Source organism: Xiphophorus hellerii, chromosome 23 (assembly GCF_003331165.1).
Source record: "Xiphophorus hellerii strain 12219 chromosome 23, Xiphophorus_hellerii-4.1, whole genome shotgun sequence".
Lineage (NCBI taxonomy): Eukaryota > Metazoa > Chordata > Actinopteri > Cyprinodontiformes > Poeciliidae > Xiphophorus > Xiphophorus hellerii.
Genome location: NC_045694.1, coordinates 3,943,296 through 3,960,034, shown reverse-complemented (window position 1 = coordinate 3,960,034; position 16,739 = coordinate 3,943,296). Strand labels below are relative to the sequence as shown.

General features: G+C 37.1%; 1 long non-coding RNA gene across 2 annotated transcripts; it reads left to right on the top strand.

Moving 5' to 3' along the window:
- Positions 1–7,575: 7,575 nt before the first annotated feature.
- On the top strand, positions 7,576–16,415 carry LOC116713978 (uncharacterized). Of its 2 annotated transcripts, none has more exons than XR_004337965.1 (4): positions 7,576–8,163; positions 8,270–8,290; positions 9,612–10,752; positions 11,826–16,415. It is a non-coding gene; the product is annotated as an uncharacterized LOC116713978 (long non-coding RNA). The 2 variants fall into 2 exon arrangements; XR_004337966.1 differs by having other exon boundaries at positions 7,592–8,163; positions 9,612–9,710.
- Positions 16,416–16,739: the final 324 nt, after the last annotated feature.

Genomic DNA, 16,739 nt, shown 5'->3' with positions numbered 1-16,739 from the left:
TGCTCCAGTCTGCCTTCATGCTTGTTGACTTCAGAAGGTTCTGATGTCATAATGAAGAGGGCTGGTGCTTTGAAATGGCTCCTTGGGAATTTCATGCTCCCTGTGCTTCGAATGGACTAAGATGCTCAGCTGGCAGGTATAGTAGAAATAGGAGTTTTATGGCCTCTGCCCGGGAGGGGGGAAGTGAGAACAGGGTAGTCATAGAGGCGGCAGCATTGCGATGCTTCTAGCCCGAAACTTCGAACTGCATTTCTCATGCCATCTAATCTGAAAGCACAGCTAAAATCCTGCTAATCTTCCCCAATTTCAAAGGGATACAAGGTGGTATACCAGTTACTCCACCAGGAATCTGCTGAAATGCTTAAAAGATTCACTGTCATATTTTGGATCTCTAAGGAACTCCAGGGTTAGTGCTTAGTGATTGATAGAATATTCTACATGGTAAATATGAAACACAGAACATTTAAACCAATCAAAGTGAGGCTAAGGGCAAAAAAATGTAATGGATGTACTTTACTAAATGCAATATTCAGCTGACATGCAGATATGAAGGTAGTGCTTGCCAAAAACCATTTGCAAGATGTTGAACGGTGAAACAGGAAGTGGATGAATATTTACTTATCTTTAGTAGAGGTAAAAATTAAGTGTCTTTCTCTTAGGATAGATCTTTATTACATCAAACAGGCTGTTTCCTGTCAAAACATTAGCAGGAACAAAGTCTAAGCTACTTCCTCCAATACCTTTAATGATGTCATGCATTTTGCCCTCCCTTTAAGGGGAGCAGCAATCAGCCGGGATATATGGCATTCCAACATGATTCCTGGAGCAAATCTCCAGTGCACAGACGGACTTGACAGGAGTACAAATTTATCATTTGCTTTACGATATCCCCAAATCAGTTCAGAATGCCTTTAAAGGGGGCCGCAGGGAAGGAGTGCAAAGACACATGTGAGTCGTCTGTTCACCAGCAGGCTCCCCATGGAACATAAATTCTGGGCTTCCACCGCAGAATGGGCCTGAAATGGAAGCAGACATACTTTACTAATAAAGAGTAGTTTTCCAGCTTTAGTAATAGCTGAAGGACTGACTGACTATCTGTAGGAAACTTTAAAAAGTAAAAAAGAACATAACAAAACTTTCAACAAAACTATACTCTCTAAACTAAAGTAAGTTTAGAGAGGAAAATACCTTTTAAAAAATTAATTACTGAGGAATATGTTGCAAGTATTTTTTCTGTTTGTAATCACACAATAAATTGGTGCGTAACTGGCATTTATTTGTTGATTCACTGGCCCATTTTCAATGCTTGTAGTGTTCTTTAAAAATTTGACTAGAAAATCTTAATTTATCTGTTTTTCCCATATTCCATGCAATTACATGGCATATATATTGAAGCAGGAAGGGTGTCTCCCAGATTGTATGTGCCATCAACAAAAGATTGTTACCTGTGCCCAGCCAAAGGAATATAATTTGATCGTGGATTGTTCAGAATTCTGCAGTTTTGCAAGAACATTGGAATTGCAGGTTCCCCAAGATTTCCGTGAGTAACCAATACTGACTGCCACTTCCCTCGCAGCTTTATCAATACTAGCTGCCTGCCAGCCAAATGCTTCCAATGACTGTTAAAGACCTGAAAAACACAGCTTTGTTATTGCAGGATATCTGTGACAACCTGATGTGGAGCTGAGAACGTCATGTTGTGAGTCTGCTCAGCGTACAACACACTGTTAACGAACAGTTTTAACAGCACGCTTTAACATCGCTTGTTATTATATGGTATTTTCATGTCACTAGGTTACATAAAATAGTCCTAAAAATATTTTAAAATGTCCCTGTTCTTAAAGGTAATGGCAGCTAAGCTACTCTAAATCTAATGTCTGAAATGGTTGATTTCTCATTCAGTCAAAACTAAGAAAGCTTTATTTGCTCAAAATAAAGTTCTCTCTTTTGCTTTGTGAATAGGTATATACCAAGACTGGCAGTTAGTTTAAATTTACCATTTACCACTTGATCTAACTAATCTTAATTAGTTTAGAGGTAATTTTCCTCACCAAGAATACTCATCAATACAATCCTTAGTCTACTACTTCGATAATCAACTAGCACAACACACAGGTCATTGTTAACTGTCTGCTACAGCTGATTGTAGCAGCTGATTCTTTAAGGTAGAAGTCTTTTACTCTACCAGTGGGTTAATGCAGTGCGTTCTTGGATTCAATTTTCACCAGTCTGTTTTGTTCTGTATGAAGTTCAGTCCTTGTTTTCTCATCAAGGCCAGGCCCAACAGTTTGGTCAAAAACATTCCTGAAACTTTGCTCTAAGTTTACATGATTCCATGATGCAGCTGGTACTTTGGCTGCACATCCTTGATGTGAATCTCCAGTTCCACCACATCCTAAAGGGCTATGTTGGAATGCTATCTGATAACTGCGGAGGCCTTTGTGAAACAGTGAATTCATTGTCATATTGAAAAAAGTAGTTTATTATGATTTAATTTTTGTGTTGTGGTGCAATATCCTGCAGGAAGTTGGCAGCAGAAGATAAGTTTACTGTGGTCAAGAAGAAATGAACATGGTCAGGAAAAATACCCAGTCAGAATGTGGTGCTTAAATGATACTCAGTGGGGACTATCGAGCCCAAAGTATGCAAGAAAATATCCCCCATTCCCACTATTCCTATCACTCCCTTTCTTCATTTTGATACTCAGTTTGAACCTCAGCAAGTTATCTTCAACCTATCTAGATGTTTGGCTGAATCCCTATTTTTTTTAGCAGATCTACCTACTTCAGTCTCTTTCAAAAATGTAGAGATTAAAAATTTACATTTTACTGCACCAGACTTTTTGAGATTGATTTTTTTTTTTTATGACGTTAAACTCTGCTTTGACTTGAGCCTCAGTTTTGGTAGCTGTTGGTTTTTCTCCTGCTGGAGAAGTTCTGTTTCTCCAAATCCAGTTTTTTTTTTATAACTTCTCTCTACTACAGGTAAATAGTCGACTACTGAAAATTACTTGACAAAATATATAAAACAAATCTGAATTATCTTTTTAAACACTTTCCACAAAATAAAATAAATACCAGTTGTTCCATATTTACTTCAGTCTTTTATGTTTCTTTTCCATAATATGATGACAAAAACATTTCACACATGATTACAATTTATGGCTGCATATATGAATGATTTCCATTCATCTTCTGCCTGTTTTTTTCCTTCTTGTTGGTCTCCTATTACTGTCACGGACAGGATTTTGCAGAATGAAATGTCATCAGATGATCATAGCTCTGTTTGATCTGCACATCGAGGAAGGTCTAAGTAATTGATGAAAGCTTGATTAAGGTGATAACCTTATTTGGCAACAGTTGGAAGAATCAAAGTATTCCGGAGGATTTTGCAACATGAGTTTCTAAAAGAGAAATTCTCAGATCATTCAAGTGAAGAAAGACGCAGTGGGTAGAAAATGATCACAAACAGATGCTGAATGAGAAAAGGCATGTGACCATTTATTTAGGGTTATTTTCTTCAACATTTAACTTTTATTATGTAATTAAATCTGTATTTCACGTAACTATTCTAAAACAGGAAATTTGGAGGCTTTTAATTATGCAGTTTAAATCTCTTTAAGCATAGTTTTTATCTGTCTAATCATATTTGAAAGGGAATTCTTTCATTGTGACAGTTTAATTTGAAATCTTAATATTCAATATGAAGGGCTTTTGTTGTGATAACATGGTTGTTACTTTGGTGAGGAATCATAACTGAAGGAGTGCCTTAGTGACTCATAATCACAATGTCACTCTGCAGCACAGTGCCATGTTTGGGGCTAGGCTTGCCATAGCCACTGAGTACGACTATAGAAGATGGAGGCTGCAACATCAGGCCAAGTGTAAAACTGATGTGTCCTAAGGTTAAGAATTTAGCACTAACCAGTGACAAAGTAAAAACCTAAGACTTTATGTGGAGAGCTGATCCCCATAGATTTGGAACAGGTGCAGCTTAAGAGCTCCACAGCTGCCCTTTACTGCAGGAACTAACGTTCCATGATCAAAGTTATTACCTGAGCCTCAGTTTTGGTCAATTTATACCACAAAGGTTTTCTGAAATTATTCTCAACAACTTTGAAGTAAATACAAATCACTGAATCACCCATGAGTTAAAACTGCTTTATTTTGAATTATGATGTGCATATTCATGTGCTCTGTGGCCAGAGATGAAACCAACAGGTAGTAATAAACAACTTTTGTGAAAATAACTGCTGCAAATTATTGTTTTAAGACTCAAAAAGCTTTGAAGCTCCTTTTCATTTGTGTCAATCCCTGTACAATAAAAATAATTATACAATAAGTTCTAAAATGTTACATAAATCACCTGCTTTACAAGATTTGTTTTCAGGTTGTTGATGGAAAACTTATGAGCTGACATCTTTTCCTGAAGCTTCTGTGTTACAAGTTTACTTTCAAAAAGAAGCAGAAGGTTAGAGATGGGAAAAAAGGCTATATTTAGCAGCACCTGGTGAATTTGAATGCATAACAAATTGCTGTTTGTAGTATGAGACACACCTTACTGTTGAAAAAGACAATCAGATCCTCAACTGTTTCTGTCATTAATAATTTTGATCAGATATGTACATGCAAAATATGTAGAGCACTGTCTGAAGATTTTCAATATTTTTTTATTACCTGGGATTTTTTAACTCATGCAGGGAAAACAAACCTATGCTGCCTGGGGCATAGATCAGTTCTGTACCTTTCTGATTGGTAAATGTTCTATCACAGCAACTTGACTGTTCCAGTCTATGTAATACGTTGGCCTTAAATCTGGGGTAAAAAGTGTCATTCCACTTTGTAACTATTTGTTAAAATACACTTCATAAAGTCTGTGGAAAAAAAATTAATGAAACTGATATGCCAGAACACATAACTATGTTGTGCAATGCATTATTTGATTGATCTTAGGCCAAATACAAAGTTCCTGATTGTGAAGCACAAGAAACAACTGGCATTCATTAACGTGGCGAAGAACAAACTGTCCCTGGAAAGATAAACGAGCAAGTGAGGGCTTCGCTTGGGATCAAGTGAAGTTTGAGCGTGAGATGCTTCTTTCAGCACAGGCTCTGGGACTTTGCTGGGACACCTTGTTGGGAGTGCACACCGCTGGGCAGACGGTGCTGCTGGAAGCTCAAGAAACAATGAGCAGCAGACCAAATGATGACGGAGTGTTCGCCTTTGATCTGCTAATGTATGATTGGCCTGTTTTTTGTCAGAAATAACAGATTCATTAAAGTTTAAGGCTAATGAAAACTCTTCAAACATAATTTTGATACAGTGAAAAATCTGGATTACATTCAATAACTAAGTCTTTGAATATCCAATGCCAAATTTTTTTCTGATTACGAGTGCAAAACATACTTCTAATCAGTGAGGCATTTGTCTGCCTTTGCCAGGAAGTTATGTTTTATGCATGTGAGAAAGAAAAACAAAGAATGTGAGCACAACCCACTGTACTGTTTAAATCAATATGCCCTTAAATCTGTTCATTCTATTACTTCTTTGATTGTTTGAACTCTGTGAACTAACATGTTTTCAACAGAATCACCTGAAAAATACAATCATCTGCAAAGGGAAACTAAAATTATTCCATTTTCCCTTATTTTGTCATCCTCCACACCTGTACTGGCATTAGTAGACTGCCACACTTTGGTTATTTGGATTTTGGTTTTTATTTGTTGATCATGTCCCTGCTCGTTTATTTTGATAGGTTTTACCATAATCAGTTCGTAACTCCTTTGTCCATTATTGTTAGAAAAGTGCTGCCATTCCTTTGTGTTTAGTTCCCTCAGTTTATTCTTGTGTTTGGTGCTTTTGGATTTTTTTTCTCTTAGATTAGTTATTCTTTTCCCCTTCATTTGAACTTGAAATGTTTTGTGAGATTTCCTGTCTGACATCTGAATGTCCATGAGTGAAATCTGTTAGTGTGTGTTGTGTCGTCTTTGATGTGTGGCTGTAGACCACACACTGTACAACCAAACTTTATATATTGATGATTTTTTTATTGTCATGTGTGAGGTTTCTTAGGTTTAGAAAATAAACCCACAATTTTAAAATTGTGCCTTGTAACCAGGCATGAACAGTGTTTCGCTACATTTGGTGCAGTTTTCTTCTCAAACAGTAGATGTCAGAATTGAGGAAGTAATCCTAATTCACTGCAGCCAGCACTAGTAGAAGAAGTATCCTTACATACTTTCTTCACATATATAATCAATTTCATCTAAACAACTTCAATTTAATAAAATAAAATGTAAAAATGTATGTATGTAAATATCATCCTAAAGCTGACATGAATAACAGCTTCTACTAATGCAGGTACGTGTGTGTTGCTGAAGTTGTATGACTAATTGACAGGGTAAGTTGTTGGGTCCGGGTCAAATGAATGGCTCCTCCCCAAACTGCAGACTCTGTGGGAATGTGAAGAACCTATTCTTTTTTTGTTGTTGTTTCTTGTTGCGGAAGGATTTTCTATTTGACTTTGAAAAATTAACACAGCTCATATTTCAATTACTTTTGGGGGGGATTTTTAAACACAATTTTATTCAAGAACATTTGCTTTTTTTGCTTTTCATCACTGGTTGCCAAAAAGAACTTTTAAAAAAATGAATAAATACATTTATATAAATGTCCTATTTTTAAACGACTTTTACGTACAGATTTGTATTTAATCTGTGTTTTTCATAGCTGGTTTCTGATGAGAAAATACAATTACCAAAACATACAGAGTCCCCATAGGCTGCCTGAGGTGTGCAGATATTCCAGAAAGATCTAAAGAGCTGACAGGTCTGGGAAATGTTAAGTGGCCCCTTCACTTTTTGTGGTTTGAAAACATTTTAACGGTTCTCCCACAATAACAACAGTAACAGTGTCACAGACACTCACCGCTTTTATAGAGCTTGCCGTTGCCCCTTGGAAGGATTGATGCGTCACCATAGAAACACTGACCCGTTGCAACATGGGCTCGGCCTCAGATTTATGGGTGTTTTCAGCTTGTTACAGCAGATTTATCATCATAATAAAAAAGAACAACAGTCTGTTGAAATCATTAAGGGGAGTCTGGAAACTCTGGGTTAAAGGCAAAGGTACGGCAGCGGCAGCAGAAAAATAATGTTGAAATGATAAACTACAAACATTCGGACGCTAATAAAACCATCTCTGTTTCGTTCTAGAAATGATTCATTACTTTTTATTTCTACAGAGAGAAAACAGGCAAAAGAAGAAAGTAATTTTTTGTTTAGCTTAACAGCTAAAATTTATGTTTTTTAATATCATAAGTCTTAGCAAATACGCTCATTAAGTTTTCTCTAACAGGTGTTTGTACTGAAACATTTAATTGGTAACTGAGCTTAGCAGTTTCTCCTACGAGCCTCGGTCTCCTATATTTTCTTTCCTCAAATTCAAATTGGTCCTGATTGCTTATGATTGCACATGTGATGAAGCAAAGATATTCAAAACCCCAAGATTTCCTCTGGCATGTTCTGATGTTATTTAAGACTTCTTCAAGAATCCTGGTGGAAGGCAGAGAGGAATGGTCTGCTATTAGAGATGAAGTCATTAGCATTGTGCACTGATAAAGACGGATGACTCGTGGAAAGTGGTGATGAGGAGTTGGAAGGGTAGGGAAAAAAAAGCCTGGAGCTTGATGGCCTGACTGGTATTTTAAGAAGGACATCTTCATTCCTTCCTGCCAGAGTGAGTGATCTACCTCCATTTGCCATGGTAGCGAGCCGCCTGACCCTGCGGGGGCAGTCCGGCCGACTGGCCCTTCTCGGGGGCAACGAGCAGTGTGTCCCTTAAGCAGGCTTGACCGACCTACAGTCACACTCTCTGCGGTCACGCCCTGGCCAGAGGGATTTGAGATGTGGCAGCATAATCAATTTCCATGATTCATGATCACCCCAAACGGAGGTCGTGCTGAGCGACTGGGCAGCTGAAAGAAGAGAGCAGACGGGGAATGCTGACAACAGAGCTGAGTCCACTGCCATGTATAGGAGAGGCGACGCTCTTCCTCAGGCTGCCGTGGGGTCAGGTCTTCCTCTTTGCTGAGTAACTACATCGATCCCAACACAGCAATTCTTGTTCTAATCAGCTCCAAAGAAAATCTGCTGAACAGACTCAGGTTAGGATTACAGAGTAATGATTTTTTTATTTAGCTTCTTCACAAACTGCACAAAAGTTTTCTGTTAACTTCAAGTAATCTGCATTTTGTTTTTTGTTTTTTTTAGCAACAAAACGGCCAACAGCAGGTAATTACCAATTTCAAACTTTGTTAATGGCCTTGTATTGTTGTTGCTGTTTTTGTAGCGATGAGAAAACATTTACAAAATTTATTTTTCTAAATTTTTAATTGTTGTTGCGTTTCAACTTATTTGAAAAGTCATTTTCTTTTTCTATTCTCTGGTAAATTGTTTTATTCACAATTTATTTAAAAAAATTCTTTAAAAATTTGCAGAATAGTAAAAAACAATCTAGCTTCTCACTTTTATTCTGTGCATATTATAGAATATAAAAGCATCTCTTCTTTGTGACCCAGAGAACTGGTAAAACCTTAGGTTTGTATTTTGGCAATGTGAAGATCTGTCATGTGGACAGACCTTATGAAAGAGCGAGGAAAAACAAAACACTGATCATTCAAGTTTTCCAACTTATGTCAGAAGCTAATTTCACCTTTATTTATTCAGTGAATTTTGTTTGTAAATTCTTAATTTAATAAATTGTGATGAGGCCATAAATTCTGAAACTCTAACAAATTATGTATTTTTTACAGATCTTACACTTTTTTGTGTAGATAATGGTGCAAACACAAATTAGTAATTAAAAGAAAATATGCATATTTTTTATCTTGACCCCAAAAAACAACAAATTATGTCTCAAATATAAATATACTTATATATAAAAATAGCTATTTTTTCGCAGCTAATTCAGTAAATTTTAGTTGTAGGATCCTTGGATGTTTGTGGCTTTCTAATTTGCTGTAATTTATTTCAGAGCTGGAGAGACAATAAATCTGGCCATTGTGTAAAATGTATGTTTTTACTTTTGCCTAATAACAAATGAATCAAATTAAAAATGAAATCTGAACTACAAGGTTTTTATTCAAAGTTTTCTGACGTTGTACAAAAACATTTGTTTAAAGACATTATTTTATTCTCATTCCATATGATGCATAGTCATTTGCACCTCTTAGTTGTTTATTTGGTTATCTTCATGTTTGCATATGAAGATAAACAGATAACTAACTGCACAGATAAATTACGCAGGGATTGAACACAAAATGTGATAAAAAATAATTCAACATTCCAAAAAAAAGTAAAATAGAAGCTGAGTAAATACGCAGAAACAAGCTGTTGCAACAAACAGTGGGACATTTTACATGACATTTACTGTACATGCACAAAATACACATTAACAGACATATAAATAACAATTTTGGAAACAATTTCAACTATAGAAATGTTTCAAATTACAACAATTAACCCTAGGTTGTGTTTCAATCTGAAGTAATCATTTCCAGAACTGTTAAAAATAAATGCAAATTTTCTTTTGCTTGTTTGCTTTGTGCTGCAGCAGGGTGGCGCTGGTGTGATTTATTTCACCTGTCGTTGTTCTGTCTTTGACGAAAACAACAACTGTGGTCGACGTTCTCACAGAGAGAGCTCTTCTTAGGTAACTAGTTTAACTGCTGGAGAATCAACAAAGATATTAGTCAGTCACATGAGTTAACGGTGTGACGTCTCACACTGTAAACAGCTGTTGGAGTCATATCATGGCAGTCATGGCGGATTCCAGACCAGTTCACAAAAACGGTTTCCTCCCTCTCGTATCATGTTCAGCTCAAGCCACCAGACATTTTGTTTAGTTTGTTTACATATAATTGAAATCTGAAAAAAAAAAAAAAAAAAAAAGGAAAATTAGCAAAACTGTTTTTATATTGCATTAATTTTTTTTATTGTCTTCTTTGGGCATTTTACCTCTGATGTAACAGGCAATTATGTTATATCTCTTATTTCTAGTGTTGCCTAATGCAACGACTTGGTTGCTTAATTGGTCAACTTAACTAGTAGCTTAGGTTAAATGTAAAATGGGTTTTTGGAGTTGTCATAATATCTACATTGTTATGTTTGAAATATTCTGCTGAAATGTACAGTGGTAAATATAATGTCTTATTCCAAATCCAAAAGTTGAACAAAACATCACATCATAGACATAATAGTCAGAAATAATCCTGTCATAAATAAACACCTGTTAGCTGGCTGCGTCTAATGTCACACTCCCTCTGCATTTGTTTGTCCAGCTATCAAGGTCATGGTCCTTGTCCTATTAGCAGGCTATGGCAGCCCTGTGTGCTCTATATGGAGAAGGTGGTGATGATTGTGCTTATGTGTGGGTGGGGCATAGAGACAGGAGGCAGGGCTGAAGCTCAGGAGTTGAGATGTCTGCCCCTGAGAGGACAGCAGGAGGTCGGCCTCTCCTGCCCAGACGACCGCTGACCCCCATGGAGACAGTCCCGCTTCAAGTTGCTGCCGGGTCTCTTTGAAAACATCCTCGGCCCTGCTTGAGTGATTGGCCATATGGGCCACTGTGCCATCCAGGAATCCCCCCACCCCACTGTGCAAACGTGGAGCTGTGGGAGACCAGAGGAGGAAGCTTGGCAATCTCCACCGAGAACCGTAACACAGACGTCTGGTCTGCAGTTTACCACAGCTAGGTGCAGTAATTTCTAGTTTCCCAAAACTGAGTCTGTTCTTTTTCTATTTACTGGCATATTAATAAAATAGGAGCCAATTTCAGGATGAAGTAGATGGAGCATCTTAAACATTGATAATATGTTTATATGAACGGACAACTTTCTCCTCTCTATAGAGTTTATGATGGGTTGGTTTTTACCTTTTTTTTTACCATTTGTTGTGTCATAAAGACCACAAGGTTACGATGTATTGAGAAGAAAAAATACATCCAATTCTTTTTCCCATACAGTGTTTTTCCATATTTGCATGCTACACTTTAAAAAGCTGGTTAACATATGGGTGAAAAGAAGATTTTAGCAAAACTGGGAGTGTGAAACAATAAGATAAAAAATACTGAAAAAAATCAAACTCGTACTACTTCCAACTATTGGCAATGAACTACAGTCTGCAAGCTGACATATTTTTCATCTGCAAATTATATTTTTTCAAGGCTGTCTATTCTGAACTATTCTGAATCTAGCACAGATTATTTTAGATTGATTGTTTGGCTGCTTGCATGCAGTTACTGTCTTCTGTGGTCAGTTAGTTGGAGATCAATAGCCAATTGACCCAAAGCAAATACAAACTAATAGAATTTACTACAAATAAATCTTAGTGGTGTCTGATAATGTGTCATTGTTTTACACAAAGAGAAGAGCTACTGACCTTCATTAACTTTTCTAACATGGGGACTGATGGCAGGAGGTTAGATATATTTATATGCATCTTCCTGATTTCTAGACCAAATTCCTTAAATTTATTACACTGGGTTTCAAAAACTTCAGATTCTGAACTATTTAGGGAACAAAATATTCAACCTCCAACTTACCACAAAATCCCTCCTAGAAATCAGTTTTAAATGCTAATGTTTACCCACAGTGAAGACTTTGTGTTCTTTTTGAACTTAGTTTGGCCAGGAGAGATGTAACATAGACCCACCATATTTAAAATATTTTGGAAGCATAGTTGAATTTTAGGCTAGATCATGTCAAGGCACTGTTCTCTCCTTCCACCCAGCTCACATGGCTAACACCCTCAACATCCCTCTGTGTAGGCGGTGGGCCCTTTTCAGGGCCAAGGACCAGGATTCAAGTATTGACTACCAGGGACTGTGGAAATAAAGGTGACCCTCTGCCCCAAGTCCGGATGAAGTCCACCAGTTCCCATGATCTTCATGTATGGAGGTTTCTCTCTGCCTCAAATTGTGTTTGGTTTGCTGTTCATAACTATAAAAAGGATAGGCAGAATAATAAAGAGACAGAATCATTTGCAGAAGTGAGGGTCCTGCTGTAGTTTCTTGCAGTAAAGAAATAGCTGGTTCAAAAACTGATGGCGTGTTTTTACAGGTTTGTCTAAGCTGAGACTCTCAAGTATAGGAAGAGGATAAGGATCATAATCAAAAGATTGAAATCCCAGATATAAGAGATTGAGATAAGCTGACTGTCGGATAGGTGAGCTCAGTCTATAGGACTCTGCATGTTCAAGCAGAAGTTATGAAATCAGTTGTCATTGTCACAGCTGCATTACCAAAATTGTATCAGTTTGTTGTCAGCCTCAAATCTTCCACCCCTTTTTGTCACAACCCCCAATGCAAACGTTTTGTACCTGCCCTCTGCATCTGAAACTATTGTGTGATTGGTCAGCATTTCATGGGTCTGTTTGTTTATGATGGAAAAAAACCCCAAACTACTCAACTTCCAGAAACTGGTTTTTCAGCCAGAAAGCAGGATGGTTAGTTTTGAGAAGCGCTTGTCCAAGGTCGTGAGAAAGTACATACCATTGGACCGAAACACTGAACTCCCCCAGTTTGCGTCTTGTCTGACGCAGATACAAAAACAGAACAAAAAATATAATTAAATTTTGTAGGGGATCAGCACTGTGAAGTTTGTCTGTCAGCTGTTCTGCAATTCTTGAGAAATTAACAAAATATCTTTTTGTCCAAAAATGTAACAAATCTGAACATTTTGACTTTTAATATGCAAGGAAATTTATGAAAAGTTGCTCATTATTCTTTATAATGAGCCTTTGACTTTATGAACAAATCAGATTTGGACTTTTGAACATGATGTTTTGAACCCCTGATCTATATTTTTTTTCTGAACTATAGTACAGCAGAGCTTTGAGAAATATAATTTATTCACATATCAGTTTATTTTGAAATTCCACTGATGGTAAAGCTGCTTCCTTCTGTTTGATTGGTTGATCATGTGTCCATTGTTCCAGATAAACACATTGTGTTAATTATCGTTGTTTTCATACATTCACTTCATGTTGCAGTACTCAAATCATTCAAACATTATGTTTATATTTTCTTTGCTTTTTATAAATAAATGTATTAATTTCACAGAGAAATGTGGAGTTGTCTGGACACTGAAGGTTTATTATGCTCTTTAAACATCAAAACCCTGCACCTGCAAAACATTGGCCCATATATCTTCAAACCGAAGTGTCAAGACTTTTAATAGTCGATCCTGCAGGAGGACCAGAAGTTCTTTGAGTTATTCATAACAGCTGAATCATGAAGAATGGTAGAATCCTTTAGTGGGATTTTCATTGTTTTATTTATACCTGAAAACAAGGATCATAAAGGTATTTTGTGGCTGATGCCGGGCCAATCTTCTTGTTCTCTCATAGGTTTATTTCACAACACTTTATGCCGCTCCTGCTCTGCAAAATGAGATTTCATCAGAGTTGTAAATCTCCATGTCAGGGATTTTCTTTGATTTTTTTCAATCCCTCCTTCCTTCACATCTCTCGCTCTCTCTGTTTCTTCAGCACATGACTGTGCAAAGCCTCAGAGGCTTACTTGGCAGCAACTGAAAAGGCAGAGGGGGTTAAAATGAGCAAAAGTAATTTTACATTTTAGGTACAAATTTGCTCACATTTTGTTGAAGTTAAATGCTGCAACAAAAGGCTGCACATTTGCCTCGGTGAATGGAGGAGGTGGTGGGGAATCTCTTGGAAATTGCAGGGGTTTTTTTTAGTTCTCATGCTTTACTTCACACAGAGTTTTATTTATGAAATCACCCTCCCATATGGTTGCAGTTGCTTTAAGGTTAGAAAGTACTTTCACCCAACTTCAACAGATTCTTTTTCAATTTTACTTAAGTTAATGCCAGCAGGTGGAATCAGGGAAATAAGTGCTCTGTTAAAAGATGTGGTAATGGTGATAATCCCAAATGTCATCAGATAAAAGACAAGCCTTTTTCTGCTAAATTATATAGAAATCAAATGTATCTACTATGCATGAGCCTCTTATGATCACACAGCACTCTCTGGTAAAGTGTAGGGTATGATTTGTGGTCGTCTTCAAAGTGCTGGTGTGAGGATGCTTCAGCGAAAAAGGCTGATCCATATCTCTCCTTATTTGATCAGTCCCAGTTCAAAAAATATGTTCCAAGCAAAGCCTGACGCCTCTGTGCTGTCAGACACTACAGAAGCTAAAATAACTGACAACTAAACATTTAACATCATTTCTTCCTAATAATGCATATTTCATACCAGTAAAATGTGTACAATTCAGCAGCACAGACTTTGCTCATAGAATCATAAAATAAAACCTTCTCTGCATGAAGAGAAGATCTTTGTGAAGGATCAGCTGTTTCTCTTTTGTAATCAGTGCAGACTGATTAAAGGCAAGTCAGTCACAGAATCAGTTAAGTGACTTTAACATTGTTGGCTACAGCATTGCACTCTGTGCTAGTCCCTAGTTAAAACATGAATGTTTTAACGCTGTGTCAGTGTTACAGCAGGAGCTAAAATGTGATCTTGTGATTTACCTGCACTTTCAAACAGGTCTCAAACATTTGGAATTGAATTAATTTCACACACTTATTTCAAAACCTGCCATCATCCATGTTCATAAGTACACCGTCAAGTGCTTATTTCTGTTAATTGTCTTTACCAAGTTAATTTAATTATCTTACAGCTCTTAGAAAAAAAATAAATAAATTGTTATGTCCAATCATGAGGAAGATTGCTGACTTGACATTTACACCAACAAAAAAGCTGACTGTTCATTGCCGAATGCAAGCATATTTATTAATGGAAATTTGAGTGGAAGGAAAATATGTTGGAGAAAAAGGTGCACAAGCAACAGGGATAACTACAGTCTTGAATCAAAGCTTTTTCAAAAGTTTGGGGAGGCTGACAAAACACTGTGGTGCTTAAAGAACCGCATGCAGACGTGTTAAGGACATGGGCTATAAGGCAAAATCCTTGTGACTAGAAACACCAAGCATCTTACTTAGGCTAAAAAAATTATTATTATTATTATTATTATTATTATTATTATTATTATTATTATTATTATTATTATTAATTTATTTATCAACTCCAAACTAAGAACAGTCATCTACCAGGAAATTATAGATCAGGTCCTGCTTCATTCTGATGACAAGATGCCTTCATTTTCTAATATGAGTTACAACAACATTTAATTCCCCTATGGGATCAATAAAGTATTTTTTTATGTAAATTTGAATTTCCAGGAGGACTTGGCATCTACCCACACAGTCAGAGGTACCAGGAACTAATATAATCACCAATCTAGAAAAACTTTTTCTCAGCAGTCAACATCTTCTGCAAAATCATCTTTGCTCATCCATCAGCAGTAAAGTGAAACACTTAACACCAGCTTGACAAAGGTCATTAATTTTGTCAAAGTCTTAAGCAGGTGCTGGAAAAGCAGATAATGTGGGAAAAATCCAGCTAAGGAAATAAAGGCCAAGAGAATAAAGGGAATGAAGACACTTTTTTCTCAGACAAACTTCAACCTTTTACTCCCTGCTAGACAGCATTGTCATAAATTATGCATCGTTAAGGTTCTGAATACCTTTTGGCACCTTCTTCAAAAGAATTCAGATGTTCTGCTTGTTAGCTTCAGATTTGGCATGAAGGAAGGGGCACGTGGTACCTCCACATCTGGATGCCAGCACTGTGGCTGATATTGAGACTTTGTCTCTTGTGACATCTTTATGATCACATGCTGTTACCCATTGCACCCATTGGGTTTTTGGCCATATCTCCCACAATAAACCTTCACCCAGCCTCCCTATCACCCAGGGATCCCTCTTCTAGTTAACTCTGACGGGAATGTAAAACATTTGAAGTTTTACATTCCCAAAGGGCTGGAATCTTTTGATTCCAGCCCTTTGGGAATGTAAACGTTGCTGCTAAATGGAACCTTGCAAAGTTGGGTGGAACCCATCTTGAGCGACCTGCAGAGAAACCAGCCTACACACCTTGTCTTCATTACTACAATAGAGTCCTTTTATGATGTTCCCCTATCAATGAATCTATCTCGCCTTTCCTGATTTATTGTCTGGCCCCGCGGTGGCCCCTGAAGCCTTTGACCTCCTTAAAATCTGTCTCTGAACAAATGGCAAGAGAATAAAAAAGAAGAGTGTTGTGTAATTGTTTTTTTTCTCCTTACTTTTTCAAGTGTTAACTCTTGCACATATTTCCACTGTTACCTTCTCTGCAGCAGGCTTCACTTAGGAAACCGTCCACATTGTAGGCTTTGAACAGGTGCAGAGTGGAAACTGTTAACCAGGAAGGCTGCATAAACACTCAGCAGGCTGTAAGACAAAGGCCTGCTGCTGTTTTAATTTCCCAGAAGTATGGGAACTAGAATAAGGGAAGTTGACAATAGAAAAATGTCTTCACCCAGAGCTAAACTGGTTTCAACTATAATTGTTGAAACTAAAATGTTTTGAATCTTCATTAAAAAATAACCTTTGTCCAGATTTTAATGTATTTAAGGTCTAAGGTGTCTTCATTTGGTGAGGTTGGTCAGATGCCTGCCTCCCTAGCTGTTGGCTTCTATGAAGAACTTTATCTTCTTCCACACATTGTCAGCTGCAATTAGAAACAGGGAAAAATGTCTTATAGTGTATTGCCTGAAGAAAATGCAGAAGGGACCAATTTACACAAAGTCAGTTATGATAGCCTACACAGTTCTTTTCTA